Raw genomic sequence first — 23,316 nt, forward strand, 5'->3', positions numbered from 1 at the left:
CTCCATTGCTATTTGCCATTGCAATTGAGGTGTTGGCTTGTAGGTTGCGGGAGTTTCACGGACATAGGGGCTTATCCATGGGAGGGCCAAGCAAATTAGTGTCACTATACATCAAGAACCCATCGGTTAATCTTACATCACTAACACAGGAAATAGCTGAATTTGGAGGAGCCACTGGACTCAACCATACTAAGTCTTCCTTGTTTCACTGAATGGCCCTCATTAGGACCCTGGCGGTAAGGGGTTTACGCCAGCGTTAGCTGCGCCGACCCCTTACCGCCAACTACGAGTTCCCAAAGCGCCATGGTCACTTCTACGCCCGCTTTTTGCGGGCGTAAAAATCCATGGCGCTATGGGACCTTGGTGTTAATTACGCCACCGTAATGTAAGGTGGCGTAATTAACGCCTTCCCCACTCCCATTGAGCCCTATGGGGCCGAAATGGGAATGGGGAAGGGTAAATGGGTCAATGGGGACTTACCGCCCCGCCAACCTCGGAATGGGGCGGTAAGTCCGCCATCCGCCATGGCGTAAACGGACTTTACGCCATGGCGGAAAAGTCCGTCGATGGCGGAAAAAATCCGCCAGGGTCGTAATGAGGGCCAATGAGGTGACCACCTGCCCACCGAATACAGAAGGTTTTGGCTGGGAACAGAATGTCATGACATACCTGGGAGTGAAGGTTACTAGGGAAGCCCAATCCTTGTTAGACAACAACCATAGGAGCTACTTACGGACTCTACAAACTAGCGTGGATAGATGGAGTAGACTCCCACTCACACTTATGAGTGGGGTATCTCTGGCTAAAATGGTGGTGGTCCCCAAACTCCTCTATATGTTTCAAAACATACGGTGTGGCCAGGAATGTGCTATTTCCATGAGGTGCCCTCCCAAATGATCAAACTGGCCTGGCACCCGAAAACCCCACGTATTAGATGGGAGGTGCTAGTCCTACCCTGGAAGAAGGGGGAATAGGTGCACCCGACGTTGAGGCATATTTACTGGCAGCCCAATTGTGATTCGCAAAGTTTTGGATGCCGGGGACACCGCTGACGCCCCATGTGCATATACGAGGAGTTTGGTATACCCCCATGCACTGTAGGGAGTACTGATCTCAGTCAAAGCTGTGGACAGATGCAGAATTGACCCAGTGGCCTGCACAGTTCATGCATGGAGGAGAGCTATGAAAAGACTGGGATGGAGCGCCTGTTTGATCCTGGCATCTCACTATGGCAGATAGAGGCCCTGGCACCAACATGTGATGTGTCCTTAGTGCGGGACTGGGAACGGGGATAGCAAGACTGGAAGATATGTATCCAAATGGAAGGTTTGTAACTCAGGAAGAGTTTGTCGACAAGATGGGCAGCGGTTTCCTGCGCAGATTGCAGTATTTCAGGATGAATGCTGCTTTTCGGGAGTGGTTCCCGACATTCCCGGTTATCCCACAAACAATGCTGTTATTGCAATACATTAGAAACTCACCGGGGTGCAGAGGAGTGATAGCAGCAATATATAGGATTATCCGGTCAGATACACACCACACTCCCCTCAGTTGCAAAAGTATGTGGGAGAAAGACTGCAGAGAAAAATTCAGTGGCAAACAGTGGACAATGTTATGTGGCATCACGCACATGGGAGCCTTCAGCTCTAGACTGTAACTAATTCAGCTCAAAACCCTGCATAGGGCTTATATTACACTAGCACGAGTACACAAATAGGATTAAAACCAAACCTGCTACATGCCCAAGGCTGACCCGGCGAAACTCGTACACATGCTGTATTTGTGCGCAAAGCTGCGCCCCTACTGGGAGCCAATGAAGGGGTCATGTCAGAAATGCTGGGACAGCCCATTCCATGTAGGATGATGTGTGGCATGTTTGGATGGTCTCCGGGATAGCAAAGCAATATTACAACTGCTAAAGACCTGCATGATAGTAGCCAGGAGGTACATTCTGGTGAAGTAGACTAATGCTTTCCCACCAGTGGTGGACAAATGGCTGAAGGACATGATCTGACTGAGTGATACGGACCACAATTACGCTTCCCTATGTGGCAACAAAACAGACCTAAGTGTATTTGGGGTCTCCTTACTGCATATCTTATGACACGTGATGAGATGCCATTGTAAGAGGGGAATATGATGGGGTGGAGGAAAGACACAAAGCACAGAACCGATGAAATGAGGTGGGTGAGGGCGGGCAAGCTAGAAACTGTGCCCTGACCGTTGTTAGAAATGTTTACAGTGAACCTTGACAGAGCATTAATGTAACAGTATGTGATACCACTGTGGTCTGAAGAAGTAATGATGTGAACTGTATGATAATAAAAACATGTTGAAAAAAAGCTTGCTTTTGCCTTGGAATCATCCCTCTTCACCACAACAGTTGAGAGCTCTCCCAAAAGAGGTCCAAAGTAATTCCTATTTTATCAGCAAACATCCACAGGTGATTGGACAAAATCAAGACAGATTTGAGGGGTCCAATTCCTTTACTTGTGATAAGTGGTCTTTGACTTCTTGCATCATACCCAAGGTGCTTTGAGCTAAAAGAAATGAAGGAGACAGTAAGGAAGGAGAGGTAAGGCCAAGATGGTGGAACCTTTCCCCAGCTGTGATGAGCTCCCTCTGGCTGCACTAACCCTGCCCCCTTCCCAGACCCTTTGCATTAAAGGCCTTTGGTATCCAGCATTCTGGTGTGTGGTCCATTTCTGCAAGGTATGCCCTTTATTTACCTGTTTCACATGATAGCTCCTAATTTGAGGTATGTATTGTCCGACCTCATAAAGGAGCATAAAGGAGTAAAAAAAGAGGCAGCTCCTACAGACTGGTGGCAGCAGAGACAAACAGTTTAGGGAGAATATAAACAGCCTGTCCATGGCTGGCATAGGCTTATAGGGAAGCAATAGATACGATACCAATTCAGTGTGACATAAATAATTATCAGAAATACTAGCTTTGGAATGCAAATAATGATGTACAGTATATAATAATGATGTTGCTAGTTATGTTACAGCATAGATGGCAAAAACTGAAAAGAGCAATGCATCTGAATTATGGGCACATTTATCGGCAGATAAAAGTCTTAGTCAAAAACCTCTCATCTTTGGTCTGAAGATGCTCTCACATATAGAGTGTGGAAGCTATGAAGCTGCAGATCGGCCTCAGTATGGACATAGCATTAATGTACTTTGGTTAAGTCTTGGCCCAGCTAGTACTAAGAATTGAGTGCTGAAATTGAGTACTGAAGCCTTTGAGTGAAATTCAGCAGTTATCTGAATCAGTACCTGACAGGACAGAGATTCTGAAAACCAACTTGATTGATACATATTATCCAAATCAATCTGTAGAATTGGCGGATCTTTGTTTATATGATGTAGCAGAAGGTTATTCATATAGAATTATTGAAGCAAACAGTGATAGAGGATGGTTTAAAGTTCATGTATGGGCTGGCTGTTTAGTGAGACATTAGAAGGCACGTCTCATCAACCACATGAAACTGTCTTGCCAAACTTGCGGAGAAAAAGGAATTATTGTATTATTGTCTTTTGCAGTTGTTCCTCCAGTGGTGTACAGAGAGTGGTTTGATTGGACGTTTTGAAACCTTTGAAGAAAACATAATTTAAAAAAAAACCTAATTAAATATCTAAAATGTGAGCAGTACTTGGATTTACTGGAGAAACAACTGCATCAAGAAGATTTTTGGCAGATGAATTGGCAAAGAGAGACTCCCAAGGGAAATGAAGATTCTGCAGCAGGATGTCAAATGTGCTTGATGAGCTAAATATTCAAACTGATGTTGAGCTTGCCACGGGAGAAGTAGAAAGTGCAATGCAGCAAACTACAGTCGCAGATGTGAATTGTGATTAAATATATAGTAAACTTAATGTAGTATAAAATTAAGGATAGGTTCTTAGATGATTTACAGCTTGACAAGCATGAATGTTCTTCTTTTCAATACAAACCTGTATTGTTGTATGTTAGTGGACAAGCAGGAACAGGTACATCATTTTTAATTCATGCCAAAATGTAAAGTATTGCCCTTTGTCATGTACTGTAACTGCACCAGCAGGTTTAGCAGCATTTAATGTAGGATTTGTTACTTTACATCGACTGTTGATGCTACCAGTGGAGCATGACAATAAACTAGAGTATCAAAAACTTGTATTAAATATGGCACAAGAAGTAGGAAATGTTCTTAGAAAATTAAATACCTTGATTGTAGATGAAGTAGGTATGGTGTCTAACATGAAGCTAGCTTTAATTCACTTGCGAATACAAGAGGTTTTGAAGACTGACTACAATGTTTTGTTTGGAGGTAAACATGTACTTGTTTTTGGAGACTTGGTAAAATTAATGCCTGTGAAAGTTCAACCCGTTTTCAAAATACTGCAATCTAAGGATAATCAAAAAACTAAAGCAAGTATTGATCATTTTAACCTTCGGAATGGTTTTGAATTCCAGCAACTTACCATTGATCTGGGGCAATTTGCAGATTTATAGTATGTAAAAATTCTTGACCAGATTTGTATAGGTGTTCTTGAGGAGAATGTGAAAGCAGTCTTAAATGGAAGACTGATTTCTAACATGTTTCATGCAGATTGCAGTCTGTCTGACATCACGTTGACTCTTAAGAAAAAAAACATGTTTGTGTTGCTTTGATGTGCACACTTTTAACTCTACAATGCTACAGTTAGAGAAGCAACATATTGTGGTGATAACATTGTGTGATGTTTTAGAAGGGTTGACTTTAGAAGCAGCACTTATTGATATTGATCATACAGTTTTTAAGAAGGAATGTCATATGTTGCTTTGTCACGTGTGAAAAATATGGAAGGTTTATTTTTAATAAACTTTGATGAAAAAAAGTGACAGCTGACATTTTTTGCATTGAAGAATATAATAGGTTGCATGTAATGTATGGTCCCACCTGAACCTTATACATGTACCGGCTAAGCACTTAGCCAGTAAACATAAGGAGTCAGTGAGAGTATGTTCAAATGAAATCCTTACTTTTACGACTAAGAAACAACAGAATCTACCAGAGTTGGCAAGTTGTTCAACTATACCATATCTCATTGCAGAATAAGTAATGAAACAGGAGTTGAATGCTATTGTAATGCTGCATTTTGTATGTTGTTTTAAATTACTCCATTAATGCAAGAAGTAGCTTCCATAGCAGAGAAGCAGCTGTGTGGAACTTTCATTTCTTAAAATATATGTAGATGAAAAACCACACAGTACACATTCGGCAATGTCAATATGGGGATCCATGTAATTTCATTGCGGGATGTTTTTTCACAGGCTTTTCTACCGCAGATTTTTTTATGAAAATACTCATCAAATTTTTATTTTTTATTTTTGGGGGGTTTCCCTCCCAACCCCCATCCCTTTTAATTTTTTATATATCCTCGAACACCCACACCCAATCTATATATTTTTCCAACACCCCCCAAAAAATCTGATGAGTTTTTTTATGCAAAAAAACCGAGGTAAAAAACCCTGCAATAAAACATCCTGTGATGAAAGGACGTCGTACCCAATATGAAACGTAGTAGCTTTTACAAGTGGAAATCAACAATTTTCTAAAAATACACAGGAAGATAGTGAAGAATTGTTAATTACTGTATTCAATTTATTAGTGCAGGAAAGTGTTAGTGTAGATAGGTATGTAGAAATTAGTTATGAGTGCAACCATATGTGTCCACAATGTAAGAAAGATTACACTACTCAGGATCATTCTGAAAGATGTGTATATGTTCCTATCCCTGATTAGAAAAGTGTTCATTTGTCTGATCTTCTAACTAAAGCATTCCATGGCTGTGGTTGTAATTTACAATCAACACTGCAAAATCTAGTTTTTAGTATGTCTTGATTATGATTCAAAAATACAGTGTAGATCGTAGGAAATTTAACATGTCAGTAATGAATTTTGAATTTTGTAAATAGTCAAGTATCTATTAATATGAACACTTTAAAGACTTGTGCAATTATTTTTCATGAGTGGGCATCCATTCACTGTGAACATTTCACAACATGGGCCCATACAGAAGTAGACTGGCTTGTTTGTAATGAATCTGTAGTCACACACCAAGCTAGATTGCCAACTGGTTTAAAGAATGCTTATTTAATATTGTTAGAACCGAAGTTTTAAAATGTATGTTTTGTATTCTTTTTGAATATAAACATGCACAGTAAAAGTTTAAAAATGGATGAATATGGTAATAACTGTTGTATGTAAAGTAGGAGATGGATTGTTACTAGGAGGCATTTTAAAAACAGTACACAATACATGTAGAGGTAAGATTCTGAAGATTGCATACATTAGATGAGAAAACAGCATTCTGTAATCTTCTACTTCTCTTTTATTGTGTAAAACAGTGTATATTTTAATATGTACCAGTGTTTCCTATAAGTGCTAGGCTACATAAATGGTTCCATGTATATTATTATTAGCGTTAGAAAGTGTAGAATGTCATGACTGTTTCTCAAAAAATGACAAACTGAGCAAATCACAAGACAAGGGAAAAGAGGATTAGGTGAAAAGTGGGTAAAAAGGAATAAGGATTAAAGGGTCAAAGTCCCAAAAGTCTTTGCAGTTACTTGGATAGCCTTTCATTAACAAGCACTGATAGCAATGATCAATACAAACTTTTTTTGTGTCGGTGGGATGATTATTCGCAGCTACATTCTACCATGCATGTTGAAAGGACACCTCCGCACACACACATACACCATCATACATTGTTGGCATAGCCGTGTCGTTACATCACAACATGTGATTTGACAGTTTGTTGATGTGGAAAGGAGTCAAACGTAGGCGCAGAGCCACAGAGCATTATATGATTGGCTGGCGCATCAGGTGTGAAGATGCACAGCCACGTTGAAGGAGGTCAATGTCCTATTGGCTCATTTCACATGCACGGGTTTCATCAAATGGCATGGGCGTGGCCTCGTCAACACTACGCAATGTATGATTGGGATTGGATCATTGGTTGACGCAGATACAATTTACGTGTAGGTGTGGAGCCGCAGCATGTCATATGATTGGCTGGCACATCAGGCATGAAAATGTGTAGCTGCATTGAAGGAGGTCGACATTCCATTGGCTCATTTTGCACGTGCAGGTTTCGTCAAACGGTATGGTTGTAGTTGCGTCAATACATCATAATGTGTGATTGGATCATTGGATCATTGGTTGATGCAGATAAAAGTAATGTGTAGGCACTGAGCCACAACGTTTCATATGATTAGCTGGCGCATCAGCTGCAAAGGTGCGTAGCGATGTTGAAGGAGGTCAATGTTCTATTGGCTCAATTCATAGGCGCAGGTTTCGTCAGACAGCTTGAAGGGTAACGCAGCCCATAATGCCATTGGCTGTTAAAACAGGTGTGAAGCCGAGTAGCCGCATCAATGTAACTTTTGAAGTGATTGGGACTTCCATTGACGCGGCTACTGCTATGTGCAGGCGTGACTCCTCATTGGGCGATGTGAATGGTCAATAATTTAGGCACAAACAAGTAATTGCGCCTGGGCATAACCGCGCATACGGAAAACACATTTCGGTTGGCTATATCGTCTAACCACAGTTACACCCCTCTCCCAAACACCTTTTTTATGTTTTCTGTCTGGTCAGATGGTGAGTGAACTTCATTGTGAGCCTTCAGGAACTTTTAAAAGAATTACCTTGATTTATCCATTTCTTTTCACCTTTCTTCTTCCTATACCATTGTCCTTTGTCTTGTACTTTGCAGTTTGTTCATTTTTGTTATTTCAGCCTGCTATATATTTCTTTTTGCAAGTTTTGGGATATTAAGGGGCTGATTCATGGAATTATTTGCGCCAAAAAACGGGGATTTGTGCGCCATTCTGCCCACAAATCCCTGTTTAACAAATGGGGATTTGCGGGAAGAATGGAGCACAAATCCCCGTTTTTCGGTGCAAATAATTCCATTCTGCCCACAAATCCCTGTTTAACAAATGGGGATTTGCGGGCAGAATGGCGCAAAAATCCCTGTTTTTCGGCGCAAATAAATCCATGAATCAGCCCCAGTGTGGCAGAGTCTTTTTTGTGTTGTGTATGTTTACAGTTTGAATTTTGCCTCCACAGTCCTGCATTTCAATAGGACTACAACCAGCAGTGATGAGTAAGTGGTGTGGGTGGCTACAGCTTTACCGCCATGGAAGAAGCTATGTGCGCAAAAAAACATTGCTGACTGCTGGCAATATTTCTGTGTAAAGGACCAACACAGCAAAAAGGAGATTGAGGACGTCTTGTGTAATTTTTATGGTGAGGTATTGCAGACGGGACCTTCACAGAAGCCATTGCAAAGCTTGGGACATCCATGTTAATCCAACATCTTGTTCATGTTCATTGGGATGAAGTGGATTAATCCTATAGGAAGGCTCATGTAAAACATAAGGTAAAAGCACATGGCTTTATATTGTTGTTCCATATGTTGGTAGTATGTTGAGAAATAATTAAGTAATGAACTCCGACAGGAGGGGGCTTTAACAGGCCAGGTAAAGCCAACTCCTCTCGGGCTTTAACGTTAGCCCGGGCATTACCCGCCCCGGCAGAGCCCCCGCCCAGAGGGGTGTATTGCTATTAGTTTCCCAGCATGTTATAACAGGATGCTAATATTTCTTGTTTCAAGTTGGGAAATGGCGACTTTGACATTTCTAAACTTGGAAAATAACTACAAACTAAGATGGCCACCATTGATAAGGGATAAGGGAACTAAATGTAGTACCTTTCGCCTCTCCATGGTGGCTATTGCCACAACAGTGATGCACCGGGAACACTCAGTGTTCCCGGCACCAGCAAGGTACAATAGAGTGCAAGGTAAGTGGGGTGGGGGTGGGGGTGGGTGCGAGTGCTGGATGTGGAAATTGGGTTTCGGGGGTGGGGTTAATGAGGGGAAAGGAGCTCGGGTCGCACTTACCTGAATCCAGGCAGGAAAAATGTCAGTCTACCACTTCGCAGGTTGCTCCGAGCAGGGGTTTTACTATGAGATAAAGACCCCACAGAAGCATTGTGAATGGCTGGGATGTCGATTCAATTTCACAAAATGTCTGGATAGTGATATCGTTATGTCTTTCATCCATATGATGGATTTATGTTTGATCTCCCTTCAACTTACTGGTCTGTTTGCCTTGTCAACATAATAGAATCCACATGGACATTTCAAAGACTAAAATATATTTTTCAATTTGTAGTTTGCACATTTTACTATACTTTGGCAATTACTTCACCTGCTCAGCCAAGAGCACAGACACTCCAGCACTTACCCACCACTCCCTCTTCCCCTTCTCTTTTTGCATTTGCACGGTCTGAACACTCACAAGGCCTAGTAGGTTTGGCTTTTATTCTCCAGTGTATATATTTTCTTTTAATTCCCATGTTCCCTCCCTGTTGTCCTGTGGGTGCATTGAAACACCATGTATTTGTTGTATAAGCACCTAACAAATGCACAATAAATAAAATAAATAAAAGGTTTTCTCAAGCGATTGTTTCGACACTTTTTGGATTTGTTGCAGAATTAGCCCAAAGGTCAAATCTACAAATGGTAGAAACAAGAGAAGCAGGTGTTATTTTTTGAGGATTTTTATTTTAATTTTTTTTGGATTGTTTAAAGTGCATGCCTAGCTCGAGAGCAGCAGAATGCTGTACAGAGTATAGGCAGCCAGCATTTGGAAGTCTTCTTTTAACAGAAGTGCAGTACTGCGTCGGTATGTGCGTCCATTGGAATTAGTCCTTGGTCAGGTGTTGTTGAAAGAGCCATGTTTTGAGAGATTTGCAAAATTGGAGAATTCTGGGGGCATTCTGAGCCGATACCGGGATCAAGTTCCAGAGGGTGGGTGGATGACAAGAGTAGGTTTGTTTGCAGAACCTCTTTTTGCAAATGAGTTGTGATTCAACCAGGATGGTCGATTTGCTTCATGAGGAGCATGTGCCACCAGAAATGCGTAGCTTATCCACCAGGTACTCTGGTGTGCTAATTGTGACTGCTTTGTAGATGCTTGCAGTCTTGAACAGAATCCTTGCTTTGAGTGGAAGCCAATGTAGTTTGCATACGATGAGGGTTTCTAAAAGTTGTTGGCGCACTTAGCCAAGTTGAGATCATTTATAACATTGTTGCACTTACAGTATGTGAATTTAGATGATTTGGGAAATACATTATTTTACAAGTTTGAGGATCATTGGAATAATTTAATAATTTCCCAGTATTTGTAATACTCTTTTTAGGTCCTGCTTTTATCAGTGACAGTGTTATATTCTCAGTGTGTTGTCAGCGTGTGTAGGGCACCTATCGATACTGGTGAACTCCAGGAACTAGACCTCAAACCATTCCATGTAATGCAGTCACCACATGAAGGACTGTAGTTTGTGTGTTGTAGAAGTGTGGTCAAACATTAAAATCAGGAATTATCATGGGGCCTGGTCACCATATAGTCCTGTGCTTTGACACTGTGCCTCTAAGCGTTTTAAATGAATTTCTGTAATATGCACAGAGTTTAGTTTAGTTTAGTTTCTTTATATGTACCGCGCGCCGAACCCTGAAGTAACTTGGCGCCAGAGCCATAAATCAAATTTCAACAGGCATTGTGGAATATATACAATACAGTAGAAATAAGTGCAATTGACCAGGTTACATGATGGTTGCAATAGTAGTATTACAGGCATAGTAGGATGAATAATCAGACAGTTGCACATTTATTGTTGGCAAGCCAAGCTTTAGTTTTTGCTCCGGAACGTCTAGAATGAGGGTTCATCTCTGAGGTTGAGGGGAATAGCATTCCATTGTTTAGCTGCTAGAACAGGGAAGCTTGACCCCCCTGCTTTTTTTAAGGTGAATTTGAGAATGTTGAGGCAGTGTGAGTATCTTGTTCTGGTAGGTCTGACTGATGATCGTTTGTTAAATCTGTCTGCCAGATACTTGGGAGCGTAATTTGAGAGACATTTATGAACGATGACGAGTGATCTGAGGGTGATTCTGTCCGGTACTGGGTGCCAGTGTGAATTTTGTCTGAAGGTAGAGATGTGAGAGTGCAGTGGGATGCTCAGTGCTGCTCTAACAGCGTTATTCTACTATGGAGTTTGTTCAGATTACGTTCCAAGGTGCCCAATAAAAGGGTGTTGCAGTAGTCGAGTTTTGAGAGCACAAGTGCCCTAGCCAGGGTGATGCAGCTGGTGGGTGAAAGGAATGCTTTGCAGGCATTGATGAGCTTATCAGTGTAGGCTGTGGAGGAGGCTAGGGCATTTACTTGCTTTTTGAGTGAAAGAGTGGAGTCCAGGTGGGCCCCTACGGTTTTGATATTTTTGGCCACTTTGGTCAGTTTACCATCTATGTTGATAGATGTGAAAAGGGGGTCCAGCTTGTTTAGGCGTGGTTGTGATCCGACGGAAAAAAGCTCAGTTTTCTCATTGTTGAGGCATAAGCCATGTTCAGCCATCCATGCCTGGATCTCCAGGTAGAGTCATTGATCAATTTGGAGTCCTTTTCATAGCATCCTGAAAGCGAGATGAGAACCTGGGTGTCATCCACATAATTAGTGTATGTGACCCCCAGGTTGTGAAGGCGGTCGAACAAGAGCTTAGTAAAGATGTTGTATAGAGTTGGTGATGTGCGGGATGCCACAGTGGATGGAGATGGGGTGCTCTGAGACTGATGGTGAAAATATTCTAGTGGTCCGGTTGGAGAGGAAGGATTTTACCCATGCGGATGCTTCACTCGAGAAGGCAGCTGCTGAGGCCAGATGTTCCGTGAGGATCTGGTGGTTGACGAGGTGGAAGGCTGCCGAGAGGTCAGATAGCATGAGCATGGTTAGTTTGCCGCAGTCTTTTGCCTCGTACATCTGGATTTTAAGGTCCAGGAGGGCAGTTTCCGTTCCGTGCCTAGGTCAAAAGCCCGATTGTCTGAGGCCCAGAAAGTTGTTATCTTCAAGATGTTTCTGGATTTGAAGATAGGCAACTCTATCTAGTATTTTTAGTATATAGGGGACAGTAGTGATAGGCCTGTAGTTGGTGGGGTTATTGGGGTCTAGGTTAGGTTTTTTTAGTAGGGGCATGACCCACACCTCTTTAAGGCTGTTAGGGAATCAGCAAGTTTTGAAGGAGGAGTTGATTAAGGTTGTAATGAATGGTGCCAGATCATTGGCTGCTTCTTGCGTGATACTAGCTGGGCATACGTCTCCTTGACATCTAGAAGGTTTAAGGCCTTTGATGATGTTCTCTACCTCTTTGGCAGAGACTGGAATGAAGAAGAAAGGGGGCAGGTAGAGGTCTTATGGGGGGGGTCTGAAATTTTGGCTAGGCATGTTTTTTTCATGTTCAATTCTAGATTGAAGTGGGCTAATTTTGTCTGCCAGCGCCTTTTGGATTTTTTCACACCAATCTTCATCTTTCATGAAGGATTCAGTTGGAGTAGGTGGTGATTCAAGTTCCCTGAGGATATTGAAGAGTTCTTTTGTCTTGCAGTTGGCATTGGCTATTCTATTGTCATAAGTCTCTTTCTTGGCAGTGAGGATGGCTGTTTTATAAGAGTCAGTCGCTGCAGTGAAGAGCGCTTTATTGGATGGGTTGGGCATTTTTCTCCAGGTGAATTTGGCCGCCCGTTTGGCGTTCCGCAGGAGTTTCAGTTCAAGCGTGACCCATTTATTGAGGTGGGCTATTGGCTTGGCTTTGATGAGTTTGATTAGCGCTATATTGTCAACAGCTTCTTTAAGAGTCTTGTTGTAGAGGTTGACTAGTTTGTTTGCATCTAAGCATAGATTACTGGGTTGAGGATGTTATGGATAAGTGGGCGCAGGTTTTGCATTGTTATGTTGCGGTTGTTTCTAGAGAGGGTTACCTTTGATGGAGAAGGAAATGACATGGTGGTCGGACCAGGCAGTAGGTTCATTTTTAAGGATTGTGATATTGCAGTTATAGTCGGCAAACCAGTCCAGGGTTCTGCCTTTATTGTGCGTTGAAGCTGAGATCCTATGTATAAGGCCAAGTTGGACAATGGTGTTTTTCAGAGATGCTGCGCTTGCATCGTTAGGATCACCTAGGCCAAGGTTAAGGTCCCCAAGCAAGATGATTTGCAAACCTGTTTTGGTATTGTAGGTTAAGAGGATTGAGATATCTTCCTCAAATGTGTCTGGGAGGCCTATAGATAAGGTGCTAAGGGATTTTACTGTCAGGAGTTCATCAGACTGAATGCTGACTGAGGGTGTGGCTCTGAGACCAAGGGATTTTTTAGCGATGAAGGCTAATCCACCTCCTTTGCCATTATCCCTATATTTTCTTAGTATTGAGTATCTGTCTGGGATCACAATGGAGAGAGCTGGGCCTGTGGCTTGTTGCAACCAGGTTTCAGTGATAGCCAGGAAGTGGAGATAATTGGCAACGATGAGGTCTGCAAGGTCTACCGCATGGGCGACCAGTGACCGAGCGTTGATAAGAGCACCTCTAATCGTTGGGCGTTCAGGTGGGTTTACTAGAGTCTTTGGAGTTTTGATTGAATTAGGTTTTGTGCATAATGGAGGGAGGCTGGGTGAAGGGATGGTTGATGATGGGCTTTTCTTATTCGTGTCCTGTGACGGATAAGTCGAGATCCAAGTCTCAGGTTTCTGTCTTTCACTGAACATGAGTACCACAGTGTAGGTGGTAGGGCAAAGTGGTGAATCCATCCTAGGGGGCTAAGTGGCCTGTTAGTTATGCCGGATTGAGTGTGGTTTTTAAGATCCATCATAATAGGTTGTGATATGTGGGGGCAGTCAGAAGGAGTGTAGAGACTAAGTAATGGTTTAGAATTGTTCTGTAGAAGGCTGCCATGGGCACACTGAGTGATAGGGTAAGGGCAGTCTTTGTTGGCGCTTTAGGAAAACTGTTAGATGACAGTTCAAACACAGTTCAACACAGGGCAATGTTCTAGTGCACAGTAGGCTAGTTTAACTTAGAACAATTTGAGGTGGTGGGCAATGCACTAAGGAACAATAGGCTGAATTGACTTTCGCTAAAGGCACAGTAGACTTGGTTGACTAAGTATAGGCTGGAGCAGTTTGGTACAGTTCAAACACGAATCAACACAGGGCAATGTTCTAGTGCACAGTAGGCTAGTTTAACTTAGTACAATTTGAGGCGGTAGGCAGTGCACTAAGGCACAATAGGCTGAATTGACTTTCGCTAAAGGCACAGTAGGCATAGGTCCTCCTTTTTAGAAATTTAGGACGATGTACGGATCAGAACGTTGTTTCTTTCCTCTAAAGGTTGAGAGCTTACGAATGGGAAATAGCTCTCCTTTTGCATGCCTATCAAGGTGAGCTAGAGCAAACTCCAGAGCACAGAGCAGTTTGAAGCAACAGGGGAAAAGGGTCAGTGGAGCCACAGACATATCAGGGACTTTCCCTAAACCTCCCCAGGACCGATGCCGAGGTTCCCTTCAATCAAGCATGAATATTGATTTCAAATTATGCATAACTTCCCATTACTAAATTCATTCGGTAATGCTTGGGGAATGTTAGAAGTCAGTTTATACAATAGACACTGTCTGATAAATGTTGGAAGTGTATTTGTCTAGGATGTGTATTGGCTTAAGGGGAGAAAAGAGCAAATGAGAATTGTGGCTGTATGTGTTATGGGTTCAGTACCTACTCTCAATTGAAGAATGCCTTGATAAACCTCAAGCAGCAGTAACTCGTCACAAAAACTCTTGCCGGGTGCGAAAGCAATTCTCCAGGCAGAAAAGGCTGAAACGAAGTCCTAATTTATTTCAATAGGGCTGGGATGAACATTCCTGCCACCCCAAGACATTGCTTTAAACTTGCACATAGAAATTCAGAAATGACTTCACAGGAATGCAGTTGACATGTTAACATAATATTTTCATTTAAAATTAATATCACAAATTTAGCTCTGACAGGTTTTTAGAATTCCACTGCTACGTCTCTCATTTCCATCTTAAAAGTAGAATTATCCTGGTGTAACTTCTATCCTGCTAAAAAACGTAGTTTCTTCAGAAGCGGCCAGCAGGCCCTTAAGACTTCCGCCAGCCTGGACATCAGCCCATTGAGTAAACAAAAAAACGATTGGAATCCTAAAGTTAGGTTGACTAGAAACTGGAGTGTACATGTGCTAGGGTCAAATCAACGAATTAAGTGATGCAGAGCCCCCTAACGAAAGCTAGTTAAATAAAAAAGGCTTTGCAAGAAGATGGGCGCAACCCATCAGGTAATCTAACCTCAAAGCAGAGCTGTCTTCACGCTGTCATCTGGCAAGCTCCAAACCCAATTAGGGCTTTAAGGTTTACACAAGTGAAGCACAGGCTGAAATGGATAGGCTGCGTAAGGATTTACACAGAACCTACCATCCCATTGTATCGCAAGAAAGACCTATACTCGTAATCACCGACTGCATACGCTTCAATTCAGATAAAGTTGTTGGAATGGGCCTAAAAGACCGAGTTGCCAGGTTGGTCTTGCAGAGAACTTGAGAAGTATGTTTGTACTCTCCACAATCCCTACCTACAGGTGCTGACTGGCATACACATGTAGAAAAGAACAGAAGCTGTCTCTCAGAGTTCCCTGCACGTTTCTCTAATGTATATAGGAGGTCTGGGTGTGCCAACCAAGTGCCACAGGGTTAGCTTGTAACCATTGATTTCTCTGAAAAGGGTTGGCTCGGAAGTCACACAGGGCCCACCAGCCAGCGTAGAACTATTTTCCACTTGCAAGACACAAAAAGGACAGTGAGCTGGCCTCGCTACAGGCCACTGTAGCATGAGAATGTGTCTCCAGGCCAAATTCCATTCAAACTCTTTCTCCATTTTTTGGCAAAACATGTGTGAAGTCATATGATGTACAGATGCAAGACAAAAAGCAATTCAATTGAAAAGAAATACGATCTGATGGGGTAACAATATCAAAGTAGTCCATGTTAAGTATTCACTGTGATCACAATGATCTCATTATCTCACTCTGTGCCATTGGAAGACCAGAGATAGCAGCCTCTTCTATCGTCTAGTGGCTAACAGTACACAACATCAGAAGGGAAACAGAGTCTTGCAAACATGTAGTCAGGATATGAAACCTTGTGGTACGGGCCTCATTTACAGATTGGCAGTATTTCCTGATCTGCGTCAGTATATCGAAAATATTACAACGAATCCCATCAATTTGGTAAAAACACATTTCACACGAAATCAATATGGGGGAGACCCCCTGCAGCCCCCTGCACATTCCCCCACCTTAATGAATACCCTACCCCATCCAACTTTGCAGTGAAATGTGTTATAAACAATGTGATGTAATGGGATTCGTTGTAATCTCCTGTGATGGAATGGCAGGGTAGTGTATTTCCTTTGACGGTACTGTCAATCTTAAATACCGTTAGAACATGTGCTAAGCGTGCAATAACGGGAAGAGTCTGCATGGTTTAAAATGAAGGAGATCTTTCTGTTATCCCCCACTGTCGGATCCTATAGGACTCCATTAGGATCAGTAGTTACTGCAAGCAGTAATTACCACTGGAGTTAATTGCTGCATGTGGTAATGGGTTTGTCTGCAAGACATTTTCATCACACAAATCCAGTTATATTTAATAAGTTTCACTTTGAAACTCCAAATTTGGTGGGGCAGTAAAAGTGTTTATAATTATATTAAAGCCTCCTTTTTTCGCAATGCTAAACCCTAAAAGAGGACCTATGTTTCTTTACAAAACCAAGACATTTAGGTCCTTATGAATAATGTTGTTACGATCGTATCCTAATATTGTTTAATTTACACAATGTTTTTAGGGCAGTGAATGCCGTTTCTGCTCTGCTAATGTATTGCATGCTATAGTGTTATAATTGGATGCAAGAGTTTGTGTAGTGTTTGAAAAATAACAAAAACAACATGAGGCATTTCTTTATAGTCATTTATTTTAGAGTTTTAATAAAATGCTTCAAGCCATGGAGCGGCCTCTGGCAAGACTACAGGTAAGGATTAGGTAATAAGGAAGCCATCCAATAAGGACAAGTTCAAAGACATGTGTGCTGCCGATGATTCTACAATTATTCATATTTCAACAAGTCGGAATAAGATGTTAGACCTATATTTTGTAAATATATATATTTTGTATTTATTTGAAGAATAGGAATGTCGATTCCAATCAGAAATGACTTACATGTAACACATTTACAGACCGTGGAGGCATTCCCACGAGGGTACCTGTACAATAGCAAAAGTGGTGAGGGAGTTTAGAAGGGTGTAGAAAAGTGGGACATATCACTGGGACAAAAAACAAACAAACATATATATATATATATACATATATATTACATGGCCACGGTAGTGGCCATGTAGTTATGGTTAAGTTGCTGTTTCCATAGGAAGAGCACTTTTTGAGCGGCTTATAACTTCGCTCTCCCTGGACGGATCCTCACCAAACTTTGCAAAAAAAGTAGTTGGGTCACTCTGAAATTTTTTGCAAAGTTTGGTGAGGATTCGTCCAGGGGGGGCAAATGTATAGGGGGGGTCCCAAAACTTTTTTTTTCCCATAGACTGAATGGGAAAAAACTTTGCGCACGGCTACAGCCCGAACCGCTGGACGGATTTACACCACATTTGCGGCAGGAGCAGCGGCCTGGTCCCAAAAGCGTGCTTTTGTAAATTTGGTGTAAATATGTCCAGTAGTTTTTTTAAAAATGACTAAAATGTAAGGCAAACAAATTAGTGATATCTGCGTTCGCTTCGCGGACGGACTTCCCTGTTCGCTCCGCGGACAGCAACCCGATTGGCCCATGGGCTTGTGTCATGTCCGCGGACATGCGACGTGTTCGCTGATTGGATGGCGAGGGGCGTGGAGCGCGTCAGATTTTCTGTGGCGCCCGCCATCTTGTATTCGCAGTCGACCGCGTACAGCGCAGTGAAACGTGGATAAAAAATTGTATTTAGTGCTGTGTGTTGGTGTGTAAGAGTGTTTGGGGAGGGTGGGGGAGTATGAGATAGGTTCAATGCTTTGTTTTTTTATGTGCTAGACGTTTTTGTTGCGTTCGATTTGTCCGCGGAGAACACGGCTGTTCTGACATTTTGTAAATAAACTAAATGGTGGGGTGTTTAGAGGACGGAGTATGTGTCATTTTTGTTCGCAAGGAAGGTAAAAATGAGCTATGAACACTCGCGGTGTACTTCATTGTTCGTAAATACACAAACTGGGGCTGTCCTCAGGACGCTGTCCGTATTGTAATCTGTCTAGTTGAATGTGTTCTAAGAACACTCGCAGTGTCCCGAAATGGTTGCAATTACACAAAATGGGGGTGTTCTGAGAACGTTGTTTGTATTGTTCGTTGTCAGGGTGAAAGTGTTTTAAGAGCACTCCTTTTGTCCGCTAATAGTACAATTTCCTAGGGGCGTCAACCGACTTTTTGTCCACTAAAGAAACGATAAATCCGGCTGGTGTGCGTCGACATTATGTGATAATCCTATGACTGGCGCTATTGACCTGGCTGACTTGCTTTTGCGACACTAAATCATATCTCCCGCCACTAAGCCTGATATTATCAAAGCATTCATATTCCCTGCCTCTCTCCGTGACGTTACAGGGTGCGTAATGAAACGCGCCCAGTCGTCTCCAGTACTACGCGACTTTACACAGAACCCGTAAGACAACACACATTATGTCACAACACAGCGCGCCACAATTCAGAATATGAAACTGTGATTTAAAAGCAAAGAGCAAGATTGTAAATGTTGTAAAGTACATTTATTTGACATCAAATGGTTAGAGAATATTCAGCAATTTGCATTTGTCTTTGTTGTCGATCCGCAAAAGTTCATGTTGAGACACGCGATGTTTCTTTGCGGTACAGAGAGTGTTAGATCAGGTTACAACTCAGTGCGCCACAATTCGGAATATGAAACTGTGGTTTAAAAGTAAACAGCAGGATTGTACATTTGGTAAAGTACATTTATTTCACATGAAATGTTTAGTGAATATTCAGCGATTTGCTATTGTCTCTGCTGTCGATCAGCAAAAGTTTATTTGGAGCCGCGCGTTGTTCCTTTGCGGTAGATAGGCTGTTGGTTTATGATAAAAGCAGTAAATGGTCTCTCTGATAATCGGAAGGTTGCTCCAACAACGAGCCATTAGACCACCGTATTGGTTGGTATGTTGTTTGTAGGCGCTAGTACTGCGTAAGGGCATATTGGTCCTTGGCGATTGTCCCATAAAATGGTGAGGGTCATGAAGTTGCATATTTGGACTTGCACCTGGCAGTTGAAGACCCCATCCGCTGGAGTCTGTAAATCGTGACATAGACAAAACGGGGCCACGTACCTGTTTTAAAAAACATAAATTAGTCTCACCAGCCGATCTTCATTAAAAATCATCATTTTATTTATTAGGGCGTGAAACTATTTGCTATCGAAGATAGTGCAACAGAGTATGTTAATAATAAAATAATAATATTTTCCCATTCATATAGCGCTAAGAACTGTGAGGTATCTAAGCGGTGCTTATTATTAACCACGGTGTGTGGTGCTCATTTATCGACCACGGAAGGATGAAAGGCTGAGTTTGGGCTTGCCGGGATTCGAACTTGTGTTAGCAAGCTGTGCACGGATGTCAAAGCGAGCGCTGTACTCGCTGTGCCACTTGACAGGCTACAGTAAAGTGGCACAGCGAGTAGAGCGCTTGACCGCCTATAGACCGGTTAAATTATTTCTATTAACCCACTCTGTGTCGTCTGTCTTTTTCAGAGCCCTCTAAACGACAGGGGATCAATTCGGCGGTGATAGTACGCGGTAGAAAACATTATGCCTCTTTCAACGAACAAGTTCAACTTCAGCGGTCTTTAATGCTACGCTATTGTAATTATATTTGGTATAAAGTAATGTAAAGGGTTACTTACAGTATAATTGCAATTTCCATTGTCTACGAGTGGTGCAGTCCGAAAATACGACTCCGCGTGTGCCAACGATCTTTCGCAAAGTGATATAATATGTAAAAGTGGTTTCGTTTAAGAAATTTCATCTTTATCTTCTCTTACGTTTTAGCAACACTCCTTCAAGAGAAGTCTTTCATCACAATCTCTGTCTGTCAAGGTCAAAACACAATACAACCTTATAGTCTGCTTCGTGAGCCTCTCCGGGGCCCGAGAAAAAAATGAAGCAGCTGACCTTCACTGTGACAGAGCATAAATTCTTACTTTGCAACATTCTGTGTAAAGCCATCTGTAGAAGTTGGTTTTTGCACGCCATGTTTGTATATTGTTTGCGTGATATTAAAAAAAGTTTGTTTAAAGGACGTTATGGTTCTAAGTACAGCCGAAAGACCCCTGAAAATAGCAAGTTATGGTAAGCTATGAAAAATAACTCGCGCCAACACCATGCACTGCTAAGACTAACACCCAGGACATCAAAGATGACATCGCAAATGTCATTGATGAAATCACTGATGACATCACATGTGTATGTACTTTTCATAGAATTTGTGTACTAGGGATTTTCATTATAATGTTCCGAAAAAAGTGTCAAGGATATTGCAATAAATATCATACCGTTATTAGTGCTTTGAACGATGCATTTATATCAATAAATAGCATTGTATTATGGGATTCTATGTAGTATACTGAGCTGCTATTGGAGAAAGATAGCATTGTGTGCAGAGTACAAGATAAAAGTATAATATTTGTAATGTTAATATGTAGAATAATGAAATGATAATTGTCCTGAAATGTTGGAAAATTCACAAAATGGGGGTGTTCTGAGGACGTTATTCGTATTGTGTGATTGCTTAGCTGTATGCAATGAGGGAATGGTACAGAGAGTAAAGTGGACGCCGTCCGCGGACACCGCGGCTGTTCGTTGACAGGGCGTGGTAAATCCGGGTTTTTCCAGGAAATCCAACATGGAAAGAAGACTGTACGGATCAGCCAATCAGATGTCGAGGTTGTGGATTTGTGTTGAAAGAGACTGTGTGTGGTGAAGATGGCAGAAGTGGAGAAAGTCAGGGTGTTGGTGCTCGGAGATATGTTTGTGCATGGTTTACAGCAGTACGCTGAATGCAGGCATGTTGCAAAGAACTTTGATGTCAAAGGAGTGGAGGTGGTGTGGAGCACTGTGCCTGATTGCAATGTACAGGGAATTGTACAAGTTTGTGCGGATATGGCCACGATGAACAGTCCGCATGTGGTAGTTTTGCACTATGGTGCTCTCCATTTGGGCAACGTCAGTGCCCCTACTTTGTTGGCTGATTTGGAACGCTTGGTTCAAGCCGTAGTGAAGATCCTTCCAAATGCGAAAGTAATTTTTTCTGGATTACTACCTAGGGCAATATGGGACAATAGTTCAGTTTTTTGTCCTCAGCAAAACATTGCTAGGTGTGTCATCAACCGAGGCATGTGTGCCTTCATGCTTAGAGCTGGTATGTTCTTCTGTAACAATGAGAATATTGATGCCAGTAATGCTGTTAATTTTAAAGAAGATGGCATTTCTTTATCTTTTACCGGAAATGCCTTTTTATTTTGGAATATAAGGGTTGCTTTGGAGAAGGTTATGTGAAGATTTTAGGAGTAAAGTAAGAAAAAAAAACAAGAAAAAAAATATAAAATAACAGGTGTCTGTCAAGCATCTGTAAAAAAAAAAAAAAAAAACGGCTCTTTTTAGAGCCAACTTCAAAGGGGAAATGGGGCACACTATTTAAATTTACATTCACCACGCTCAGATTTTCGATGTGTCCGCGGACATGGCGGTAGTCCGCGGACATGAAAATCACTACGAGGGGGTTAGTATGTTCTATGTTACATGTCAGGGATATTATGGTTAAGTTGTGTTACTAAAAACCTATGAAATTCAGTGAAAAAACGTTGTTAAAGGGACGTTATGGTTCCAAGTAAAACCGAAAAACCCTTGAAATTCGCCAGTTATGGTAACATAAGCAACCATAACTCGCGCCACCGTGCACTGCTAACACCAACACCCAGGACATCAAAGATGACTTCACAAATATCATTGATGACATAACTGATGACATCACATGGCTGGCTCTCCCTTTTTATCCTTTACTGACATATCGAAGCCACATAGTTTTCTACAGTAACAGTCAGGAAGTAAAAATTGAAAAGGTACTATATTTGTAGACTTGGGTTCCTGTCACATCATATATGAAACATGTACGTAGCGGAAGATACAGGCTTGAAAGAGAGGAATCCTTTCTGTGCATGAAGATAATCATTATGGTATCAGCACTTTGTCATAGTTTTATTTTTATTACTCTACCTTCCCTCTATATGCTCATATTTGTATACATTATAGTCACTCTCCATAGAGTGAATGGGAAAAATGTTTTGCTCGCGTCTACAGCTCAAACCGCTGGATGGATTTCCACCAAATTTGGACCAGGAGCAGCGGCTTGGTCCCGAAAGCGTGCTTTTGCAAATTTGGTGAAAATTCGTCCAGTAGTTTTTTTTTAAAATGACCAAAAAGTAGGTAAAAAAAAATTAGTGATATCTGTGTTCGGTTTGCGGATACACTTCCCTGTTTGCTCCGCGGAAAGTGTCCTGATTGGCCAATCGTCTTGCGTGATGTTCGCGGACATGCAAAGTGTGTCCTGATTGGACGGTGTGGAGCGTGAAGCGCGTCAGATTTTTCGGTAGCGCCCGCCATATTGGATTCGCGGACGTCCCCGGACAGCGCGGTGAAACTTTGTTCAAAATGTGTATTTTGTAGAGTGTGTTGGTGTGTAGGAGTGTTTGGGGAGGGTGGGAGTGTGTGAGATAGGATGAAAGTTGTGTTTTTTATGTGTCAGACGTTCTTTTTGTGTTCGATTTGTTTGTGGACATCACGGGTGTTCTGAAATTTTCTAAATAAACTGACTATGGGGTGTTCTAAGGAGTCAAAATGTGTCCGTTTTGTTCGCAAGCAAAGTGAAACTGTTCTAAGAACACTCGCGGTGTCCGGGGAGTGTTCGTAGGTGGTGTCCTGAGGACGCTGTCCGTATTGTTCTCTGTCAAGTTGAATGTGTTCTAAGAACACGCGGGGTGTCCTGAAATGTTTGCAAATAAACAAAATGGGGATGTTATGAAGACGTTTCTAAGAACACTCGCGGTGTCCGGGGAGTGTTCGTAGGGGGTGTCCTGAGGAGGCTGTCCGTATTGTTCTCTGCCAAGTTGAGTCTGTCCTAAGAACACTCGCGGTGTCCTGAAATGTTCGCAAATAAACAAAATGGGGGTGTTCTGAAGACGCTTCTAAGAACACTCGCGGTGTCCGTGGAGTGTTCGTAGGGGGTGTCCTGAGGACGCTGTCCGTATTGTTCTTTGTCAAGTTGAATGTGTCCTAAGAACACTCGCGGTGTCC

Source organism: Ambystoma mexicanum, chromosome 4p, assembly GCF_040938575.1.
Source record: "Ambystoma mexicanum isolate Mex_15411 chromosome 4p, UKY_AmexF1_1, whole genome shotgun sequence".
Taxonomy (NCBI): Eukaryota; Metazoa; Chordata; class Amphibia; order Caudata; family Ambystomatidae; genus Ambystoma; species Ambystoma mexicanum.